The sequence below is a fragment of the Astatotilapia calliptera genome, chromosome 16 (assembly GCF_900246225.1).
Source record: "Astatotilapia calliptera chromosome 16, fAstCal1.2, whole genome shotgun sequence".
NCBI classification, from domain to species: Eukaryota; Metazoa; Chordata; class Actinopteri; order Cichliformes; family Cichlidae; genus Astatotilapia; species Astatotilapia calliptera.
Genome location: NC_039317.1, coordinates 28,683,863 through 28,694,964, shown reverse-complemented (window position 1 = coordinate 28,694,964; position 11,102 = coordinate 28,683,863).

The window sequence follows — 11,102 nt, the reverse complement described above, 5'->3', positions numbered from 1 at the left end:
AGTCCAAGCATGGGGGGTACGCTTGGGATTCTGCACTTTCTTGGAGCAGAAATAGAGAGGAGGTCCTGTAGATGAATGGCACATGTGATGAGAATATAAAAATTCCTAGGAAGTTCTTCAGTCTCGCAGCTTTAAATGTGATGGTCCAAAGCACAAAATCATATTAAAACAAAGTAAATCAACATTTCTCTCCATGTTAATATTTTTGATGTATGTTTTAAAGCACTTTCACATATGAAAATGACAAACAAAAATGAGTTTTGGTTTTTGTTTGAGGCTCCACTTAAAGCCACCATGAAAAATATGACAGCCTTTAATTCCCAGCAGAACAATGGTTACTAATTACCACTGAGTGGGAAACAAAGTGATGGAGTATGTCACAGCCAGGATGCTTCATTTGATGTCCTGATTAGGAGCTTTAATTTTCTAAAATTTTTGTACTTCCTTTTTTATTTTGCTTCATCGGTGGGTTATTTTTTTCATCTCTGGTTAAAATATGCCTGTTCAGAAAGTGAACTCTGCACTGTTTAAATGTAAGGTAAGTTTAGATGTAGTAAAGTTAGAGAAGTACAACTTCAGAAGAGGTTGAACACTTACAAGTCAAAGCAGTTGCCGCAAATTAGAGGGTTGGCAGGGTCTCTTGTACACCCTCTGATCAGCAGATTTGCTGGTCCAAAACATATACAAAACAAAAAGCATGCTACATGAAAAAATACATGAAAAAAATATTGCGTAACACTCATTTTGGAGCTGGCAGAGGCACTGGCCTAGTTCTCAAGACTTTCCTCCAGAATAATATGTTCATGTGTTACATATATACTCAGTGTTTCATTGTTTCGACTTTCTCCTGATCTGGCATAGGCACCAAAATTACTTGGCAAACACTAAGTAAATATGACTGCAAATCTTATTAAAATGTTTGCAGAAAGCTTGCTGGTGGTTTGGATTGTGGTGTCCACAAAAGTTACTCTGCATTTGTCATGATTTTCCAACCCTTCGCTTTACAAGGTAATAGGAATGCTAATGTGTTCAGCATTTAACCAATCACTGGTTTCTCAGTTGGGTTTCCCGAAGTACATCAATCCAGACTCCTGTTTCTATGGCCTTGTGCTCAGACTGCAAATATGCATTAGGAAAGGGAAAGAATAACAAAAACTTAAAATTACTTTATCTCGAAAAACTGTCAAATTAACCAAATCAGGTCAAGGGAAGACACATGCATGATGGGAAGTTGTGGTTGGTGTAATTTACATGAATATGTAAATAACTGGCTCAAAAGATGCACTGGAAATCTTTTTTCCCCCAGCAACAGCCCATAAAGTATGTGGTAATAATTTACTGTTTGGAGGGGGAAACATTTTCCCATAACAGGATGTGAGATAAATAAATAAGTTCCAATGATTAAGTTCCAGTTGCAAAGTTCCAGCTGCACTGACAGCTCCAGGGATCCATCAAAGAGAAGAGACAAGCTCTTTGTTTGTGTCATCTCGGTGGGGGAGAAGTTGCATCAATCTCACACTAATATCTCTCCTCTGTATGAGAGGTAACAAGAATCCGCATCAGTCGATGTGTATACTGCTAATGGAAACATTGGACACAAATAACGGCGTCTGGCTTTGAGGGTGGTGGGGGTGGAGATTTATTTAATGACTGTGAGCGGCTGTCGCGCGGGTTGGCTCAAGTGTAACACATCAGGTGTGTGTGTGTGTGTGTGTGTGTGTGTGTGTGTGTGTGTGTGTGTGTGTGTGTGTGTGTGTGCAAATAGCATTTTCTCGCCTAGGCTTGAAAAGCTGAAAAAAAAAAATGTGGCAGTTGCAGAACATACAAAGAAACATCCAGAAAGGGATCAGAAAGAAAAAGAGGGAAGTGAAGGAGAGATGCACCTCGCTTTTCTGTTTCCTGTAGCTGACTGAAGGAAGTAGGTCCAACAGACTGATGGACAGATTGGGACATCAGGAGGTCAGGTTTGGACTGACACAGCACCACTCTCTGACCGAGGACCTGGTGCTTTTCCTCCTGCATCAGCAGGGCAGAATTCTGTCATGTAGATCAAAGAGGAATCGATCATCATACCTTGAAAGCATACCCATGCTGCGTATGAACACGAGCTGAAGAGGAACAGATGAGACAGTTTAAAAGGAATTTCTGAGTGGACAGTCAAACTTGTGCACTGCTGTCATGTAGAGGAAGATCATGCGCCTCTTTGGAGCAGTAATTTAGTGAACCTGCATTTTTGTGCTGGATTCAGAATACAAATTTAGACTCTATTTGGTGTCTAAAAATGATCAAACACAAATGAGACAGGGAGGGGAAAAAAAGCACTGAAATAAAGATAAATATAGTAAAATCAAAAGAAACAAAAATAAACTGACTGCAAGTGTGATTCAAATAAGAAGAGGTCTGAGAAAAAAAAATATTGTTATGTAACATCAGGCACATTATCCGCAGGCCACAGATTAGAAAGGAGTCAGAGGGATGAGTACATTTGGCACCCATGAGGGCACGGTCAGTGTGGCAGGACAGAGCGCACACAATCAGCTTATTGTAAGCTCCAGCATATCCACCACAGCAGCTGATCTCCTGTAACAGGCTTGATGTAAAAGCATGTTGGGAAAACCACGTTGACTTTTCTTTTTACTTAAAGGGACAGACCATTCAGCATGTGCACGTTGAAGGTGGATACGGGGAAAACGCAGCTGCTGGATATCTGCTTGCTTGACTGTGCGGTCACATTTGTGTCCTCCAGTGAGAGAGGATGAATGTAGAGTGTGCAGAAAATGCTCTTACTTTGGCCTTCTTTTCCTTTTCCAAATCACATTTGACTGAGAGCTCTTCCTCCTGGGTTGCAGACGCGGTTGAGTCTGAACCAAAACAGAGTGCAGACTGGTTCATGTCAGGAATCAGCTTTTGATACAAAGTTAATGAAGACTTTTCACACAGTTTAGGTTTTTTTTTTAAATTTTCTTTTGTATGAAGTTATAACAAAAAGTTTATTCATTTGATTTTGATCAGAATGTTCATGTGTTCATTTTTCACTTGTTACAGATGTGGCTGCACCTCAAGTTTGCAGGGGAGCATTATTTCCTTATTACCACTGCAGAGTGCGGACACGTTTGACATATTGCACTTTGCATTATTTCTGTGTGCTTATTGCTTTAATTTTTACTCTACCGGTTATATTAGGGCACTAAAAATTACTTGGCTAGGTTCAAGAAAAGGCTGTAGTTTGGCTGCAAAAGCAATTTTTATCTTTTTATCCAAGCTAAGTTTTCTAATCAAAGGAGCTTGCAAAGAAAAAGCGTCTGGAGTTCTTTAAGTTACTTGAAGACGTTTCACCTCTCATCCGAGAAGCTTCTTCAGTTCTAAGTCAAATGGTGGAGAGTCCCAGATATAAACCTATGATCCTCTAATCGCCTGAGCCAAGGTGTGAAACTGGGTGTGGGTCCCAATCAGCCTTCTAAGTCTTCTAATATAAGCAAACAAAAACCATCGATGTACGACACATTACACATTGCAATGAACAAAATCCTTAAATGCAAACTTTTGAATATTTAAAAGGCTTTTTCCCTTCAAGACTAAGACCTGCAGTATAACAAGCAAACACTGATGTTTCAAATGGTGAGCTGCAACATTTGGTTGTATCCCATGCTGTTTAATATTGCTGGAGAGAAACGTTTGTGTTTCTGTGGCATTTTAACTATGAGTTATTGATTGGGGAAACTTGAAGCTGAGGATATCTTTTCAACCTTGCCACACTTAACAGCTCCAACCACTGTGTTTTAAAGTCTAAATCTTTACAGTGACGTTGCAGTAAAGAAAGCTGAAGTGGTGACGCAACAACAGCAGCTAAGATAGCAAACACCCATTTGGTCTGTCAGCCTGCACAGAGATTAGAGGCACACTTGCTACTGTTATGTCCCTGGCCTAGAGGTAATCTAGACAATAACATATCATGTTATTGTCTAACATAACATAGGGCCAGTGGCAGAGAACTATTCAAGATGCTGAGATGCAGTTTATTTACTTCAGAGGAGAGCAATGCCCAAAGCAACAGAAGTTTCAAATGATCCCTACTCTTCCCTAACAATTATTTCAACATAAGGGGCTTCTCACTCCTACTAACCTGCTGTAAACTGCTCAATATTTACAGTCTGTGTTCAGTATTTACTATTTACAAAGTCTGTTCACAAGAAGGTTTGAGTTAATGGCACAGATGTCAGAATTTGCAACTCAACTTTGGGACTCTGTTGCCGACAGAAACACACAAACCAAATGGCAAACCATTTGTTTGCTCAATGTTGAGTGCAAAAGAGGCAAGGAGAGGGCAGAATCGGAGTTTAAGAGGCTGCTCTCCATCCAGTGATCCCCTCCAAATTGGCCAGTTGGCAGTCTCCACCTGTCACACACACGCACGCACGCACGCACGCGCGCGCGCACACACACACACACACACCTTGGACAGATAAGGGATTAGAGTATGTCCCTTCCATGAGAAGGGTCATACTTCATATTGTCGCAAGATAATGAGGCCAAGCACACCTCTGAGCTTTGAAGAAGTACTTGAAGACCAAAGATCCTGAAGGAGTGCTGACTTAATTTCCTCCACAGTCACCTGACCTCATCCTCATCAAACATTTATGAGGGTGCTTGAAGACTGAGGAAGCCAAGCACATCAGACATCACAAGATAGCTCTTTGGAACATTGTCAGATTATGCTGCATTGACTCTGGTGCAGTCACTGCAGACCATGTGCAGCATTCAAAATAATAGTTTGAAATTCGTGAAAACTATTCATATTGTCCTTGGTCATTGGGGGCATCATAAAATGGGCAGGGAGGTCATTCCAGAATTTGGGGGCAATGACTGAAAAGTTTCATTCGAACTTTCCATCAGAGCCACTTCCAGTTTATTGACAGCACACTCATACGTGTCCCGCTTGTGACTTAGAAGATAGCTGCACTCTTGAACACACCCTGCTTAATCCTCTGGGGCACAGTGTTTACAAAAAGTACATCATTTTGCATTAAAGAAGATCTTAAACCGGTGATGTGGACCTTAAACTCACCAGGAAAGTGCTTGGTAAGGTCATATCCAGAGAAAGCAGTTTTCCCATAGATTTCTAAACAGTTAGGCCTTTAGAAAAAAATGCAGGTTTGAGGCACTTTGCATTGGCTTTTCTCTTCAGACCTTGGGGCTTTGCCCAGTTTTTCTTTATGCAGTCCATTTTCTAAGATAATAATAATAATAATAATGATAATAAAAAAAAAAAAACCCTCTGACTGAAGGCAAAATCCATTACTGCTGTAATGGCTCAGTATGAGACTAAAAAGCATGACTCTAAGAGAAGGCAGGTAGGTTGGAATATTTTATTATATAAGACGAGAAGGCAGCATTTTGTAAGCAATCAAAATAAATGTATGACCAAAAGAACAAACAACACACAGGCAAACATCCAAAAAGCAAGATAGACAGGATTTTTTTTTTTTTTAAGAGGACAGACCGCACAGAGACAAAGAAGTCAAATGCATTATGTCCAGAAGGGCTTAATAGATGATCTGGCAAGTGCAGGCGAAATAGACCTTTTTACCCCCATAAAAAAGGACATGAAAAATAGAAGAAATTAATTCCAAATAGTATTTCAGCTCAGGGTCCTGGTACTGTTCATGCTGACTCATTGTTATGCCATCATTACAGCCTGTACCCACTACTCGCACAATTAAACACAGATGTCTTATTTCCATTTCTTACACTATTTTCATTCATTTTCCGTTGGACTGTGACGAGTTGCACTTTTGTCTACATGTTCACCTCTAGATTTTCTGGAAATTAATTTTTAAAATGTACAAAATCTGGATGGGTAAATTGATCCAAAACCACTCACGCCCTACCTATAGTGTACATTTTCTTTTCTAGATGCATGTAAAAATTAAAGAATGGATTAAAAAAGTAGTATGACTTCTTGAAACCCAAATTCTCATTTGTGGAACACTGCACCAGTTCACCATTTTTCATAAGTGTGTGAAATCTCATATAAATCCAGTATATTGAGCTGCTGGCTGAAATGATTTTTCAGCACTGACCACCAAGGCTACCTGTTTTGCACATAGAAAATAGAGCTACAGGAGTAAAAGTGCTATGAAGCCGAATGCATAACTCTGCTTACAAGCTGAGATGTGATAAAGCTGGGAAAAGCTTCTAATTTTTCCATGCCCCCCTCTTCCTGCAGAAGTGTCTTGGAAACTGGAACCCACAGTACTTGTGCTGTGGAGTATAAAACAAGTTCTTTGAATGCTCAGGATTTGTTTTCTCTTAACACATTTTTGCAAAACCCTGAAATGTCTTCTTTTCACCTTCGATTTCTTTGGTTGTAAAGAACCTAATTTTATGACTTTGAAAGACATAGAAAGATGAGAAACTGCATGTTTTTAACTTTATGTTTTTGCTGTGCTGAATGTAATCCTGATTTAGTGGCTGTATTGGGGCTATATAGAGAACAAAACAGCCCATTTGGGGGCTAAATTTGGACAGAATCAGTCTGACTAAATTTAGCCCAATATTTGGTGGCTTTTGGGCTAAAGAAAGGCTATGACTAGATTGAGGTCCCTTCTTTCCATCTACCAGATGCTACTTCTGTACACCGTGGACACTAAACTTAGCAATCAAAATCCATAAGACATATATTTATAAAAATGTGACTACAGGAACTTACAGCTCATCGTTTTTTATGTTGTTATTGTCTGCCTGGGTACACATTTGCACTTCCTGGTGACATTTTAGCACGTAGCTGTTGGACAGTGACACATTTCCTCTCACATCTTGACCTTCATGCATCAAACGATCACGTATCCCACTTTCTAAAACTGGACACATGCTTTCAAGTGAGTGCTAGCAGTTGCCTTCAAAGTGCTTTTACTTATTGATGTTGAGATCAGCAGGCAGAGAGGACAAAAACTGGAAACTACAGCTTGCTGCCGTTGTACTGTGGAGAGGTATTAGTCGTATGTCACTCATGTTCAGTCTTTTTAAGTGTAACCTACAAATATGTGAGACATCTTCCAACCATGCTGAGTATCTTAAAATGTAATGGAGGTCAAGTTTGAAGGTAGGTTAGTTTGTTAGTGGTTAATAGCTTCTTGCTTGCACTGATGCTTTGATTAAATTATGGATCGCAGACGTTGTCAGGAAGTGCATTTTATGAGTGTCATTTTTATATAATAGCACAACCTGGAACAAAAAAGGAAGTACTATACAGGAGATATTTCCCATAAATGCCAAGCTGTGGGCCTTCTTGTCTTAGCAAGGAAAGGGCCCAGGAAATTGCTTGTGACCTCTGAAGATGGAGTTGTGGTCAGAGCTGTAGTTATTATTAAAGGACACATGTGGCTATTTGTTTCATTTTTTTCCCTCTAAAGCTTGACACTAAGACTGGCAGCAGTAAAATGTAAGGGATAAATCTATAACTCAATGAATAACACGTTGCTAAATGTGTGTCTCATATACACTACCCACTGCCTTAATTCTTTATGGCATATATTCAGTAGGAGTTGATAGTGTCACATAATTTGCTGCAGATTTATCTGCTGCACATCCATGATGAAGACTGTGGAGGCTATTTGTGTGCAGTGAAATTATTTCCATGTTCAATGAACTAGTCTGGCGTGATTTTAACTTTGTGACATGGTGGATTATCCTGCTGGAAGCAGCCATCAGAAGATGGAGACTGTGGTCACAAAGGGATGGACATGTTTGTCAACAATAGGCTCTGGTGTTTATACATTGGTCAGTCAGTAATAAGGGCCACCACTGTCACCCTGAACCAGCATGACAGGATCCATACTTTGATGTTATTTAAACTAACCAGGCCATGTTTTCTACTCTTCGCTCATCTTATAGCAACGAATAAATCACATCAGGATTATTGAACCTGTTAAACAAAATCTACAACTCTACCAAATTTGAACGACAGACAACAGTGCTGTGTTCACTTTAGTGGTAGTGATGTCCCTGAATAGTGGATACAGCTACTCATGTTCTAGAGACTTCCAGGGAGGAAAGGGTTAAGAAACACCAGGGGGGCAGTTTGGGAACAGAGATCTAGGGAATATAAATACACTGTTGCCTATTCAGGAAACATTTTGCAATAGTTTTAAAGAAGAAGAATTATTCTTCAGTTGATAACATTTTTTGAAGGCTACACCATGTTATAGTACAGAAGGTGGGTTAGAAAGATTCCTTTAAGTATTTCCTGAGACATTGCTGTGTAATGATATTGTGTCTTACCTCCAACATCTGTGAGCATTTAGCATAAATTAAAGCTGCATTGATGCTTTTGGGTCTTCTTATTAATGAAAAACTATCCTCATGTGGTTTAGTTTCAGTTTCTGCCAGTTGCTTTGGATCTTAATTTAGATTTCAGAATATACATTTACATACAAGTGACAATGAGCAGCTTTACTTTATAATGAAAATAAGCACAGGTGCACTACATGTCAAGTGTAATTTACATTTATCTGATTATTTATTGCTTTTTACACAATATTGTCTATACTGGCTTCTTCTGTACAAAATAATACATTTCCTATAGATTTCCACGACATCTCCATGGTTCCTCTCATCCACATCTTACATCTAAGTGTGTTTTCATTCTTAGAGCTGATATATTTTCTAATGACGCTCAGACCTGCGACTGCACACCCCTCCATCTCCATATATCCACACGCCCTTCAGCATGTTCAAGGAGGTTCACCTGAAAGGTTAAATCTTTCCTCCCTGCTGGCTTTCCTCCACCCTCCCCACATTATCACCAGCCTACAAACTCCACAGGGGTTTATCTCCTGGCTTTTTGTCTCCGTGGACATACATATAATCAAGACGCTTCACGTCGAGTCTCATCAGCAAGATCTGTCATTGGTTTATCCCTGATGATTCATAGCTGCCTTTGTGATGCTGTTATGTAGGTATACACTAACCTGATACTATTTTTACTAGTATTTCTACAATCACTTTGCACCACCTGACCAACCACTGGAGTCACTTGGTTATGGTCGAACAGTCAAAAATAATTATGATGATGTTTTTCATCAAGGTCAAGACAGATGTGATGAATTTATAAGGGCTTAGGAACAAAAAGAACCCCAGAGAATCTGACTGCATTCAAAATTCAAAAAGCATATTATTTAATGTTTGTAATTTAATTCAACAAAATATGTAAAGGCACCAGGAACAAGCACAGCTTTGAGAGGTTTCTCATGAAAAGTGATCCAAGAACTTGGGAGAACGTCATAAGGAGTGTCAGAACATCAAAAGCCACTACACAAAGATGTCTTTAGGACAGGAGCTACAACTGTCACACCCCTACAAAAGTGTTTCACCTGGGCTAAGGTGAAAAAGTTGATGCCCAGTGGTCCAAAGTTCTTTTTTCAGATTAAACTAAATGTTACAGTTCTTTCAGAAACCACAGTCAAAGAGTGGAGAGGCACAGACTCCAAGGTGCTCGAAGTACAGTCTGGTCTTTAGTATTTTGGGGTACATGTGATGTGCTGGTGCTAGTCGTTTAAGCCCAAAGTCATTCATGTTAAAAGAGCCTCAATCAAGTATCTAGTGTATAAGTGAAGATGCTGTTTAGAAGTCGGACATTTCTGTATTCTACAAAATTACATTTCCTTTCATAAAGGTGGTCCAGATAAGGAAGCAATGAAGGAAGCAGTGAAGGACCTTGCCTAAGTATTCAGAGAATTTAGACAGCTCTTATTACAGCTGCCACAGTGATACTTCCAGCTCACTTCAACATGTTAGAAACTTTCCTGAGCAAAACTGAAAATTCAACCGCAGCCCTATTTTTTGTTTCTGCCAGCCTTTGACTCATCTTGCCTGTCTTAGTTTTATAAGATTTTACCTGCTTCCTTTGGATACGTCTTTCTCACATTGTCTTTCCACTTAACTAAGTAAACTGTCTCTTCTCTCACCTGTCCTGACTCTTCATGCTCTATGAGATGCCTCAAAAGTGGCAATAAAAAAAAGAACAATTGTTTGACAGTCTTTATTACTCAGCGACACATACTGTGTAGGCCTGATTTATGCCAACTTATCCTTCCTTATTAAAGCAGTTTGTCACTTCTGATTGGCTGTTTATATGCCATCATGAAAGGTGCACATGAAGGTTTTGACAATATTGGGCTTTTAATGATCTCTGTGAAATCTTAGTTTCATATAAACATGCATTTTTTTTAAAACTCCAGAACTGCACTTTTTTTTATATTTAAGGTTTTATGAAATAAACAATGTCAAAAAATATATCTACATCCATTATTAATTCAGTGGTGCTCAGACGTTTGACTTGTCAGTGCCAAAGCCTCTTAACTTTCTGTGAGTGAGCACAGCTGAATACAGCTGATAGATTCTCCTGGTCAACATCAAAAATGGTTCTGTTTCACTGCACATGTAAGACTGACCTACACACAGTACAATGAAATATCCAAGCAGCTCAGCAGAGATCTGAGAAAGAAGTTTGGACATCTTACAAGCCAGAAAACTCTCTTGGAGCCATTTATTAAAATAATTTAAACAATACAATAAATAAAGATTGTCATCAGACTTAAATTGTTTTAGAAGTTACATCCTTCCCTGAGAGAACATTTGTTTGGATGGTCTAGAACAGCCACCAAAGCATGAGTCTGCCATGCTGGAGCATTAGTGCCATCGTCTGCTGTCAAGCTAGTCTGACACCACTGTGGCCTGACAGACTGCTTTCCAAGAACAAAGGGCCTGTCGTGTCAGGGCCTGTCACTGATGTAAAGTTTGCAGGTGACCACATGGGCAAAGAAAAAAAAAGAGCTTTTTTTACAGTCAGGTGAGGAAAAATTATTTGGCAACAGCTACCCAAGGAGTAATGATGAAGGCATGGGGAGGTAGCATCATACTGTGGGACAGTTTTTCTGCCAGTTATGTTGAACGGGGCGAGTGTGAAAGATGTTTGCTAAAAAGTAACTTAACGGCATTAAATATGCGAAGGCTAACAAAATGTGCACACAATACATCGAAGTCGTGCATTTTCAGCAATGCTAAATAAGTCTGACTGTGGAGGAGATACAAATCTCTTTAGG